The following is an 11,046-nucleotide window of genomic DNA, read 5'->3' on the forward strand; positions in this document are numbered from 1 at the left end:
CAGAAAATCCTAAGGCTTTGATGGACTATTCTCATCCTAAAATCAATGACATTCAGTCAAGCCTCATCAGGCCATCCATCAGGGCTAACACTTTTGAGATCAAGTCAAGCATAATTCAGATGATACAGAACTCAGTTCAGTTTGGGGTTTCACCTACTGAAGACCCCAACATGCACATCAGGGATCTCATCGAGATCCGCGACACCTTTAAGTTCAATGATGTGACTGAAGATGCTATCAAGCTACGACTCTTCCTATTCTCTCTGAGGAACAAAGCTAAGTGCTGGTTATATTCTCTACCAGCAGGGTCTATCACCACTTAAGAAGATCTTGCTCAAAGGTTTCTCACTAAATTCTTCCCTATGGCGAAGACTGCTGCAATCAGGAATGCTCTTACTCAGTTTGCTCAGCAAACTGGAGAATCTCTGTGTGAGGCTTGGGATCGATATAAGGAGATGCTAAGGAAGTGCCCACACCATGGCATGCCTGATTGGATGATTATTAACTCTTTCTACAATGGATTGGGTGCTACTTCTAGACCCATGCTTGATGCAGTATCAGAAGGAGCCTTGTGGACTAAAAGCTACGATGAAGCGTATAAATTGATTGAACTGATAGCTGCTAATGAATACCAAAATCCTTCCCAGAGACTTACTCAGTGAAAAGTAGCCGGAATTCTGGAATTGGATGCAGAAACTGCTATAGCTGCATAACTTAAGGCTTTGACGATGAAGGTGGACATTTTGGCTAATTATGGAGTTAATCAAATCGCTAGTGTCTGTGAGCTTTGTGTTGGTGCCTGTGAGACTGATCAGTGAGCAATTTCTAGTGAATCAGCTCAGTTCGTGAGCAACTTTCAGCGTTCGCAGCAACCTGTGCCAGCCACTTATCATCCCAACAACCGCAATCATCCTAATTTCAGTTGGAGCAACACTCACAATGCGGTTCAACAGCCTTATTTGCAGTATCAAGCTAAGCAGTACAACCCCCCTGGTTTTCAGCAACCGTAATATGCACCAAGACAACAATTTCAGCTGCAACAAGCTAATGAAAAATATAAATTAGAGGAGTTAAAGCTTATGTGCAAGAGTCAAGCTATTTCTATCAAGACCTTGGAAAATCAAATTGGGAAAATTTCCAATGCCTTGCTAAATCGTCAGCCTTGTATACTACCTAGTGAAACTGAAGTGCCAGGAAAGAGGGAAGCTAAGGAGCAGGTAAAGGAAATCACCTTGAGGTCTGGAAAGGTTGCGAATCCCGAACAAACTCAAGCGTTGACAAAAGAAGCCGGGGCTGAGAAAGAAGTAGAGCAGCAGGAAGTAGAAGTAGAACCAAGGAAGACTACTGTTGAGCACACTCCTCCTGAGGGTAATACAGGGGTGAAATAGATCTATCGTCCACCGCCTTTTCTTAAGCGGCTGAAGAAGAAAAAGCTGGACAAGCAATTTGAGAAGTTTCTGGAGGTGTTCAAGAAACTTCATATCAACATACCTTTCGCTGAGGCTCTTGAGCAGATGCCTAGTTATGCAAAGTTTATGAAGGGTATTCTCTCTCAGAAAGTGAAGCTAGATGATTTAGAGACAATCGCTCTCACGGAGGAATGCAGTGTTGTGTTGCAACAGAAGTTGCCTCCGAAGCTTAAAGATCCAGGATGCTTCACTATTCCGTGTACTATTGGAAAAGTGTCTTTTGACAAATGCTTATGTGACTTGGGAGCTAGCATCAATCTGATGCCTTTATCAATCTTCAAGCAGTTAGACTTAACTGATCCAAAACCAACTTATATGACTTTGCAATTGGCCGACCGTTCTATTACATATCCGTGTGGTATTGTGGAGGATGTCTTGGTCAAGGTCGATAAACTCATCTTCCCTGCTGCTTTTGTTATTCTTGATTTCGAGGAGGATAAGAAGATTCCCATAATCTTGGGAAGACCCGTCTTGGCGACTGGCCGAACCTTGATAGATGTGCAGAAGGGTGAGCTGATAATGCGAGTGTTGGATCAGGATGTAAGTTTTAATGTGTTTAATGCTATGAAATTTCCTATAGAAAATGAGGAGTGCTCAAAGGAAGAGTTGGTCAATTCTGTGGTGACTTCGGAACTTGATCAAATGCTGAAGTCTGATGCCTTAGAAAAGGCCTTATTAAGGATTCAGACAGTAAAGATGATGAAGGAGATGAGAAATTGCAATATTTGAATGCGTCTCCCTAGAAGAGGAAGATCGATATGCCTTTTGATTCTCTTGGAATGGAAGAATTGAGGAAAGCTCCTGAACGCCTCAAGCCTTCTATTGAGGAAGCTCATACTCTTGAGCTTAAGCCTTTACCTGAACATTTGAGGTATGCTTTTTCAAGTGATGCATCTACTCTGCCTGTTATTATTGCATCTGACCTTTCAGGTAGCGATGAGGAAAAGCTTTTGAGAATTCTGAGAGAGTTCAAATTGGCAATTGGATGGACTATAGCAGATATCAAGAGAATCAGCCCTTCCTACTGCATGCATAAATTCTGCTAGAAAAAGGTAGCAAACCTATAGTCGAGCAGCAAAGAAGACTTAATCCAATCATGAAGGATGTAGTAAAGAAGGAAATTCTAAAGTGGCTAGATGCAGGCTTCATTTATCCCATCTCTGACAGTTCATGGGTAAGCCCGGTTCAATGTGTACCAAAGAAAGGTGGAACTACTGTGGTAGTAAAAGAGAAGAATGAGCTTATTCCTACAAGAACAGTCACGGGGTGGAGAGTTTGCATGGACTACAGGAAGTTGAACAAGGCCACTAGGAAGGATCACTTCCCTTTTCCCTTCATTGACCAGATGCTTGATAAATTGGCTGGTCATGGGTACTACTGTCTTCTGGATGGCTATTTGGGTTATAATCAGATTTGTATCGCTCCAGAAGATTAGGAGAAGACTACCTTCACTTGTCCATTTGGTACTTTCACCTTCAGACCAGTTTCTTTTGGTCCGTGTGGTGCATCAGCCACATTTCAGAGATGTATGATGGCCATCTTTTTCGATATGATTGGCCGGAATGTAGAGGTGTTCATGGACGACTTCTCTGTATTTGGCGATTCTTTTGATGAATGCTTGCAAAATCTTGGACACGTTCTCACGAGGTATGTTGAGACCAATTTGATTCTCAATTGGGAGAAATGTCACTTTATGGTGTGACAGGGCATTATTCTCAGGCACAAGGTTTCTAGTAACGGTCCTGAGGTGGATAAAGCCAAGGTGGGGGTAATTGAGAATCTTCCCCCACCTATTTATGTTAAGGAAATTCACAGTTTTCTCGGCCATGTGGGTTTCTATAGATGTTTCATCAAAGACTTCTCTAATATTTCGAAGCCGTTATGCGGTTTGCTAGAGAAAGATGTCCCTTTCAAGTTTAATGACGAGTGCCTTGCAGCTTTTGAGACGTTGAAGAAGAGTTTAATCACGACACCTATCATAACTGCACCTGATTGGAATGAACCTTTTAAGATGATGTGCGACGCAAGTGACTATGCAATTAGAGCAGTTCTTGGGCAGAGGAAGAACAATATATTTCATGTGGTCTACTACGGTAGCAAGACCCTAAATGGTGCTCAACTGAATTATACTACTACGGAGAAAGAACTTTTGGCTAGTGTTTATGGTTTTGAGAAATTTCGATCTTATCTACTTGGGACTAAGGTGACAGTTTTCATTGATCACGCTGCAATTCTTTATCTCGTCTCAAAGAAGGACTCGAAACCTAGATTGATTAGATGGGTTCTTTTGCTTCAATAATTTGAACTAGAGATCAAGGACAGAAAGGGGACTGAAAATCAAGTCGCTGATCATCTCTCACGTCTAGAGAACCCTAATGTTACTTCATTGGATAAGACATTGATAATTGAGTCTTTTCCCGACGAGCAGCTGTTTGGAGTGCAAGAAAAAGAACCATGGTTTGCAGACATTGTGAACTACCTTGTGAGTAATATCATGCCTCCCGACTTATCTTATGCTCAAAGAAAGAAGTTTCTACATGAAGTGAAGTGGTATATATGGGATAAGCAGTTTCTTTTTCGACAAGGAGCTGACCAAATCATCAGGAGATGTATTCCTTACAGCGAAACGGGGGGGGGGATCTTGTGAGATTGCCACTCAACGGCTTATGGAGGTTATTATGGTAAAGAAAAGACAGCAGCTCGTATTCTGCAAGCAGGTTTTTTTTGGCCAACCTTGTTTAAAGATGCTAATCAGTTCATTTTGAAATGTGATCGATGTCAACGTGTGGGTAATATGTCAAAGAGGGATGAGATGCCTCTTAATGTGTTTCTCGAGGTTGAGGTCTTCGATGTTTGGGGAATTTACTTCATGGGGCCATTTATCTCATCTTGTAACAATCAGTACATCTTGTCGGCGGTTGATTATGTGTCAAAATGGGTTGAAGTTAAGGCGTTGCCAACGAACGACATGAAAGTGGTGCTTAATTTTCTTCACAAGCAGATATTCACAAGGTTTGGAACTCCAAGAGTCATAATCAGTGATGAGGGGTCGCATTTTTGCAATCGCAAGTTTACTGCTATGATGTAAAGGTATAATGTGAATCATCACATTGCTACAGCTTATCATCCTCAGACAAATGGTCAAGCTAAGGTGTCTAACAGAGAGATCAAGCGCATTTTAGAGAAAGTTGTGTGTCCGTCAAGGAAATATTGGTCTTTTAAGCTTGACGAAGCTGTTTGGGCGTATAGAACAACATATAAGATTCCTTTGGGAATGTCGTCGTTTCAGTTAGTTTATGGTAAGGGGTGTCATTTACTTGTGGAGCTCGAGCATAAGCCATATTGGGCTTTGAAGAAATTGAACCTTGACTTGGATGCAGCTAGAAAGAAAAGGATGCTTCAATTGAATGAACTCAACAAGTTTCAACTTCAAGCTTATGAGAACAACAAAATGTACAAGGAGAAAGTCAAGAGGTGGCATGATAGGGGTCTAGTTCTCAAATCATTTGTTCTGGGGCAACAAGTTCTTTTGTTCAACTCTCGTCTCCGTCTTTTTCCTGGAAAGTTGAAGTCAAGGCGGTCAGGGCCCTTCATAATCAAAACTGTGTTTCCGCATGGAGCGGTGGAAATTTTTGAAAATGATCCAGGCCAAGCATTCAAGGTAAATGGTTAGAAATTGAAGCATTACTATGGTGACATGGCAAACCGCGAGGTGGTTAGTGCCGTTTTATTGTCCGTTTGAGCTCAAGGTTCTACATCGAGCTAGCGACGTAAAAGAAGCGCTTCTTGGGAGGCAACCTAAGTTTATTGTACAATAGTAGGTAGAGGAAGCAAGAAGAAAGGAGAAACACAAAATAATTAGAAAAAGAAAAAAAATTAGGGCCAACTTCAGTAGCCAAGCGCGCCCGCGGTGATACAGTGCACGGCCGCGCTGTTTTCCCAGAAGGTAAGCGCGCCCGCGCTAATCTAGCGCGCGGCCGCGCCGGTTTTCCAGAAGGTGAGCTCGCCCGCGTTGTCCAAGCCCGCGCCCCCGCCGGGTCCTGTTCGAAAAAAATAAAAATAGCAGTTTTTAAGGGGAATTTGGTATTTTAACTATAAAATCAATTTCAAACCGAAATTTACTCTTCCACATCCCAAATTTCCCTCTCCAAATCAAACCCATTATTCCCACGATTCCCATAATCAATTCCCACTTCTATTCCATATCTAATTCTCATCTCTCCACCTATAAATACACACACTTATACACAAAATTCTCCATCACTTCACAAATTCTCAAACATAAATCTCTCTCAAACACTTAGTTTTTATTCTCTCTTATTCAATCCCAATGGCACCTAAGAGGCAAAGAACGCAAGTTGGCAGCAGCACCACCGATTCTTCATCTGCGGGTGGTGTGAGGCCAAGATTTTCTATTCCTGAGGCTGAAAAGGAGTACACGAGGCTTCTCTCAAAGCCTATTGCTAAGGAGCGAGGTTTTCTGCCAACGGGGAAAGATGTTAAGTTGTTGGAGGTGATTCTTGAGATGGGTTGGGTTCCTTTTTGTGAGGCTCCTGCTACTGTGCCCATGAGTGTTGTGCGGAAGTTTTATGCTAACGAGAAGGCGGAGAAGAATGGCTTCACGATGGTTAGGAGGATGACTGTAGAGTACAGTGTTGATGCCATTAGGAGGGTGATTGAGCAGCCCGCGAGGAAGCCCTGTCAGGACACGTGGAACAATAAGACTCTCGAGGACTTCGACTTGGATCTGATCGTTGCAAATCTGTGTGTGCCTAAGACTCACTGGAAGTTCAAGAGGGGCACTACTGATTACTCTATGTTCCCTGCATCGTGCATGAACAGGTTTGCATGGGCTTGGAACTCGTTTATTTGTGCTAACATCATGTCATCTTTGCATATGCATGAGATTACTGTGGAGCATGCTCGTCTGTTGTGGGATATTCTTCAGGGAAATTACATTGATTTGGGGATGGTTATTTATCAGGGGATTTTGAGGCTCTTGAGAGGAGGTACCACATGTGCTATACCCTATGCGTCCGTTGTGACGAAGCTGTGCGTGGCAGTTGGTGTTCATTAGCCCGCACAGGAGCAGCTGCAGCTTCCCAGTGCTCCTATCGATAGTTCTATGTTGTTGAGCATGCAGGAGTGGTATGGAGGGAAGCCTGATCCTAAGGGCTTGGTTATTAATATGCTCTGTTAGTCCCTAACAATGCAACAAGAATTACAGAAGGGGGGTTGAATGGAATTCTTGAAACTTTTTCTTGGTTTAAAAATGTTCTAACTTAAAATATATATATGTGTGAATTGATTTGCAAAGTGCGGAATAATAACTTGGAATGAATCAAAACACAAGTAATTAAAAATACAAGTCTTTAAAAACTTTCTGGTGGATTTGAATGTATCCACCAGAGATATATATAATATATCAAGAGAACTCTGTGTAACAAGATTTGCTCACAGCTGCTTACAAATATGAACAACTAAGTTTGCAGATAAATGCTAAGAATACAGCTTACAAATGTTTCTCCGAGAAATTCTTGCTTAGTTGCTTGTTGTTCTATTTGCTACTTCTTGGTTTATATATCACCAAGATTACAAAGTAATAAGACAAGATAATAGAACAAAACCTATCAAGTCTAGTAATATGCTGCTTCATTACTCTATTCCAGCATCTTTGAATATCTTCATAATAGCATGGAAATGGCAATGCTTTTTTGTTCTTTAAAACCCAGTTGAATAGGCTTCCACATTCCATTTACATACACTCGACGCATGTGACTGTGTTGTCACTGTCAACAGATGTTTGAATTCTTTATCCATCGGGATCATGATCATCCATCAGGTTGCCTTGTTGATCATCCATCGAGTGGCATTGTTGTTTATCCGTCGGGTGGCTATATGGCACTTGACTTCATTTCATTTATGCAGAATTACAAGACATTATCTATGTATAATTAATCAACCTATTCTGCATATCTAGTTAAAGTCAACATGACTTGAGTACTACTACAGAATCTAAACAATGTGTATGCATAAATGTGCTACAGACTTATTATTATACAAGCTACTCACTCGATGGATAATAAATCATCATCCGTCGGGACTATATTGAGTTATCCGTCGGGACTATAATCCTTATCCGTCGAGTGCTACATTTTTCACTAAGTAAAATCTACCAAGGTGTTTTATTAATGAAATCATCAAGTTCACAACACATCCACAACAATCTCCCCCAATTTATGTCTACTGGAATCGTAGCCATAAATTAAGAGAAACTTGATGATAACAAAAAACCCCAAAAATACAACTTTGAAAGTAAGTAGATAAAACTGTAAAGTGCTTCAATTAACAGAATGTACAAAGATTTGATCACAGTCATTTTCAAGGTGCTCCTCTAGCCTGAGCAGATTAATCTATTTCCTTGAAGATCTGGATCTCTTTCCAAGCTTTCCGTTGTTTTATCTATCTGATTTTGGAGCTGTCTGTGGAATTCCAATTCATCAGATTCTGAGAGATTTAGCTTTTCTTGCATTTGCAAAAGAGTCTCATTGCTAGAGATGCTCAATTGGTCTTCTAATCTGAAAAATCTTCTTACTCCTTTGTCATCCTTGAACTCCATCAGCCAGTAGGGCCTTAGATGCACTCTTCTCCCTGTGTAAGGAATAATTAGAGTCTTTGGGAGTGCATCTTTAGCTCTAATACTCCTCAGTTCTTCAATCTTCTTTAGAACCAGTCTTTTTGCAATTACATTGAACCCAAAGTTCTTCTTAAAAGATGAATAAACCTTTATCAGCACAGCTTGGCTTTCTTGAAGGATCATGTGAAGTGGCCATTGAATCTCCTTTCCTCCCTTATACTTAAAATCTAACCTTTCAGGTAGATTTCTGTATGCATCAATGCCTCTCACTTCTTCTAGTTCATCTAGATAGAGATATAGATCAGAGAATTCCTTGATGTCACACAAGTACATGTAATCTCCCTTGTTGACTTTGGATTGTGCTTTAGTTAGAGATTTGGATTTGAGAGGTGACAACTTCACTCTCTTGACTGTTCTTGACTTTGTTCTTTTTGCCTTGCTGAGGACTGGAAAATTGAAGTCAGGAATTGGTAGACTCTCCCAGTCTATTGGTTCATCCTTAGGCACAATAGGTTCACCATGAATGTTCCTGTAAGGATCCACCACTTTAATATCTTCAAATACCATAGAGGGTTTTGATGCTTGAGTTGTAGTTGGAGTGGATTCCTTGGAAAACTGATCCTCCAATTCCTTATCAACAAAGTCCAATTTCCTTTTGGTTCTTTTCGCCAATTCCTTGTATCTTTGAGCTTTCTTCTATTGAGGTTCAACTTGCTTCTTTGGATCTTGAGATTCAGTGATTTCGGATGGCTGAACAGGAATTTGTTGTGTTGGTTTTACAGCTTGTAGCTTGGCCAAGATAGAAGCTTGCTCTTTCTTTTGCTTAGCCTTTTTGGCATCTAGAGCCTCTTGCTTCTTTTCTTCCTTTAGTCTTGCCTTTTCTTCTCTCTTTTCTTGAACAAATTGAGGATGTCCAGCCACCACATAAATTTCTTTACCATTTTTGAAAACTTTAGCAATTTTCCTTTTTAAAGTTGAATCAGCTGGATCCTTGTAGAAGGCAATTGATCTTGACAGAAGTTTCTTCTCATCAGGCTTAGGTGTCTCATACACTGTATCCAAATGGTTCTTTAATGATGATTTTGGATAATTCACCCTTGGCTTCAGAATTATTTCAGCCTTTGGAGATTTGATGCAGGATGGTTGTCCCCTTTCCAGATAGTTCATGCTCATTTCATTCACAAAAATCTGTTTGACTTGAGAGTGATGAATGGCTGACTTTTCTGGCTGACTTTTCTGGCTTCTTTACTAGCCCAAATTTCTTCTGAATGTCCTCATCAATCTTCTCCCAGTTGATTGGGTTCAACTGCTCCTTTCAGCTGCTCTTATATTGGCTGCTGCTTTAATGATCAGATCAATACTGTCTGTCACTGGTGGCTTGGTAGAAGCAATTGTAGGCACAATTACTTTACTGATTTGAATGTGAAGCTTCTCCCCCTAACTTGGTCCTTTCTCCCCCTTTTTCTTATCATCAAGTTGAGTAGATGAAGAGGTTTAAGCAACCACCCGTTTCTGAAGCAAGTCTGTCTGTTGAGCTTGATGCAAATGAATGGCTGTTAGAGATGCTTCCATAGCTGACACTCTTGTATCCAAGGCATCTATCTTTGTGGCAAGATCAGAATTTTTCCTGAGTTGTCTCTTGATGGCAAGCATTGTATCTTCTGGAAGCTTAGAGTCCATCTTATCAGAAATAGCCTTTTTGATTTCATCAATATCACCTTTGATAGTGTTGACATCTCTAGCATGTTGGAAGCCTTGAATCTGTTGTAGTTGCAGAGAAGCAAGATGTGCTTGAATGAGCTTCTTGGTGTTGGCATTTGTAGTGGTTTGAAGAGCAGAATTTGTTTGATTTATGAGTTGGATCAGGGTTGTCTTGAAGTAATGTTCATCACAAGGTTTTGAAAATGCCCATGATGGCATGCCTGATCTTGAACTGGAACCTACTTCTCCCCCTATGTCCAATGGCTCTTCTTCACTATCTCCACCTTCATCTCCAAAGAAATCGGCTGAACCACCAGTCTCATAATCAACATCACCAACTGTAGAAGGCAAAGCTGTGATGACATCCTTAGCTCTTAGCATTGACTGAGTGGTATGCACCAAATTGAGCATCCTTTTTTCATTGTCATTTCCCTGTTCAGCTAGAAGTTGATAAGTGGAACAGGGTGAGTAAATGCCTCAGCATCAAGGGAGGTGGAATCTATAACAGCTTGAGGTTGCTGAGGTAGTCCCTCCCTGTCTGCATCCTGGACATTCATTAACTCACTAGCAATGACATCCATCCTTATAGCTCCTGTACCTACATTTCTCTCTTGTTCTCTCTTTTGTTGCATCAGGGTCTCACCCTGGCTCCCCACCCTCACACCCTCACCTTCACCATCTAAAGTGGGACTCTTCTCACTCTCTTTTGCCAATCCTAAAGAAATGGATTGCATATTTTCACTCTTTTCCTCTCCTTTTTCCTGGGAGCAACCCAGTCTCTCATTCATAACACTCTCTTCCCTCAATCCTAAGAGTGATTGTACAACCACTAAGTCTTCTGCACTAGAGATAATAGATGAAATTTGAAGTTGTGCAGAGACACCCGATGGATGAGGAATATCCATCGAGTTAGTAGTTTGACTATCTAACGGATAAATGCTGTTAAGCTTATCGGTCGAGATACAATCATACTCGACAGATGAGCAATATCCATCGAGAGAGTAGAAATGAATGAACTTGGAATTGAAACTATTGTGGACTCTGTGCTGATTAATGAGATTTTGGGCACAGATGTTTCAACAGTTCCTGAAAGAATTGGCAAGTGAGCCAACAAATCATCCAAAAGATGATGCTCACTTGCACTCGATTTTGGCTTCCCCAACAAAGTTAAAGAAGGGGAATCAAGAATTGATGTGTTGATCATATCCACATCCAGAGAGTTTGTGGGAGAATTTGGTG

General features: G+C 41.0%; 1 non-coding gene across 1 annotated transcript; it reads right to left on the minus strand.

Annotated features, from left to right (window-relative positions):
• Positions 1-377: 377 nt before the first annotated feature.
• LOC141722725 (small nucleolar RNA R71) lies at positions 378-484 on the minus strand. The gene has a single exon (XR_012575730.1). It is a non-coding gene; the product is annotated as a small nucleolar RNA R71 (small nucleolar RNA).
• Positions 485-11,046: the final 10,562 nt, after the last annotated feature.

The sequence above is a fragment of the Apium graveolens genome, chromosome 4, assembly GCF_009905375.1.
Source record: "Apium graveolens cultivar Ventura chromosome 4, ASM990537v1, whole genome shotgun sequence".
Lineage (NCBI taxonomy): Eukaryota > Viridiplantae > Streptophyta > Magnoliopsida > Apiales > Apiaceae > Apium > Apium graveolens.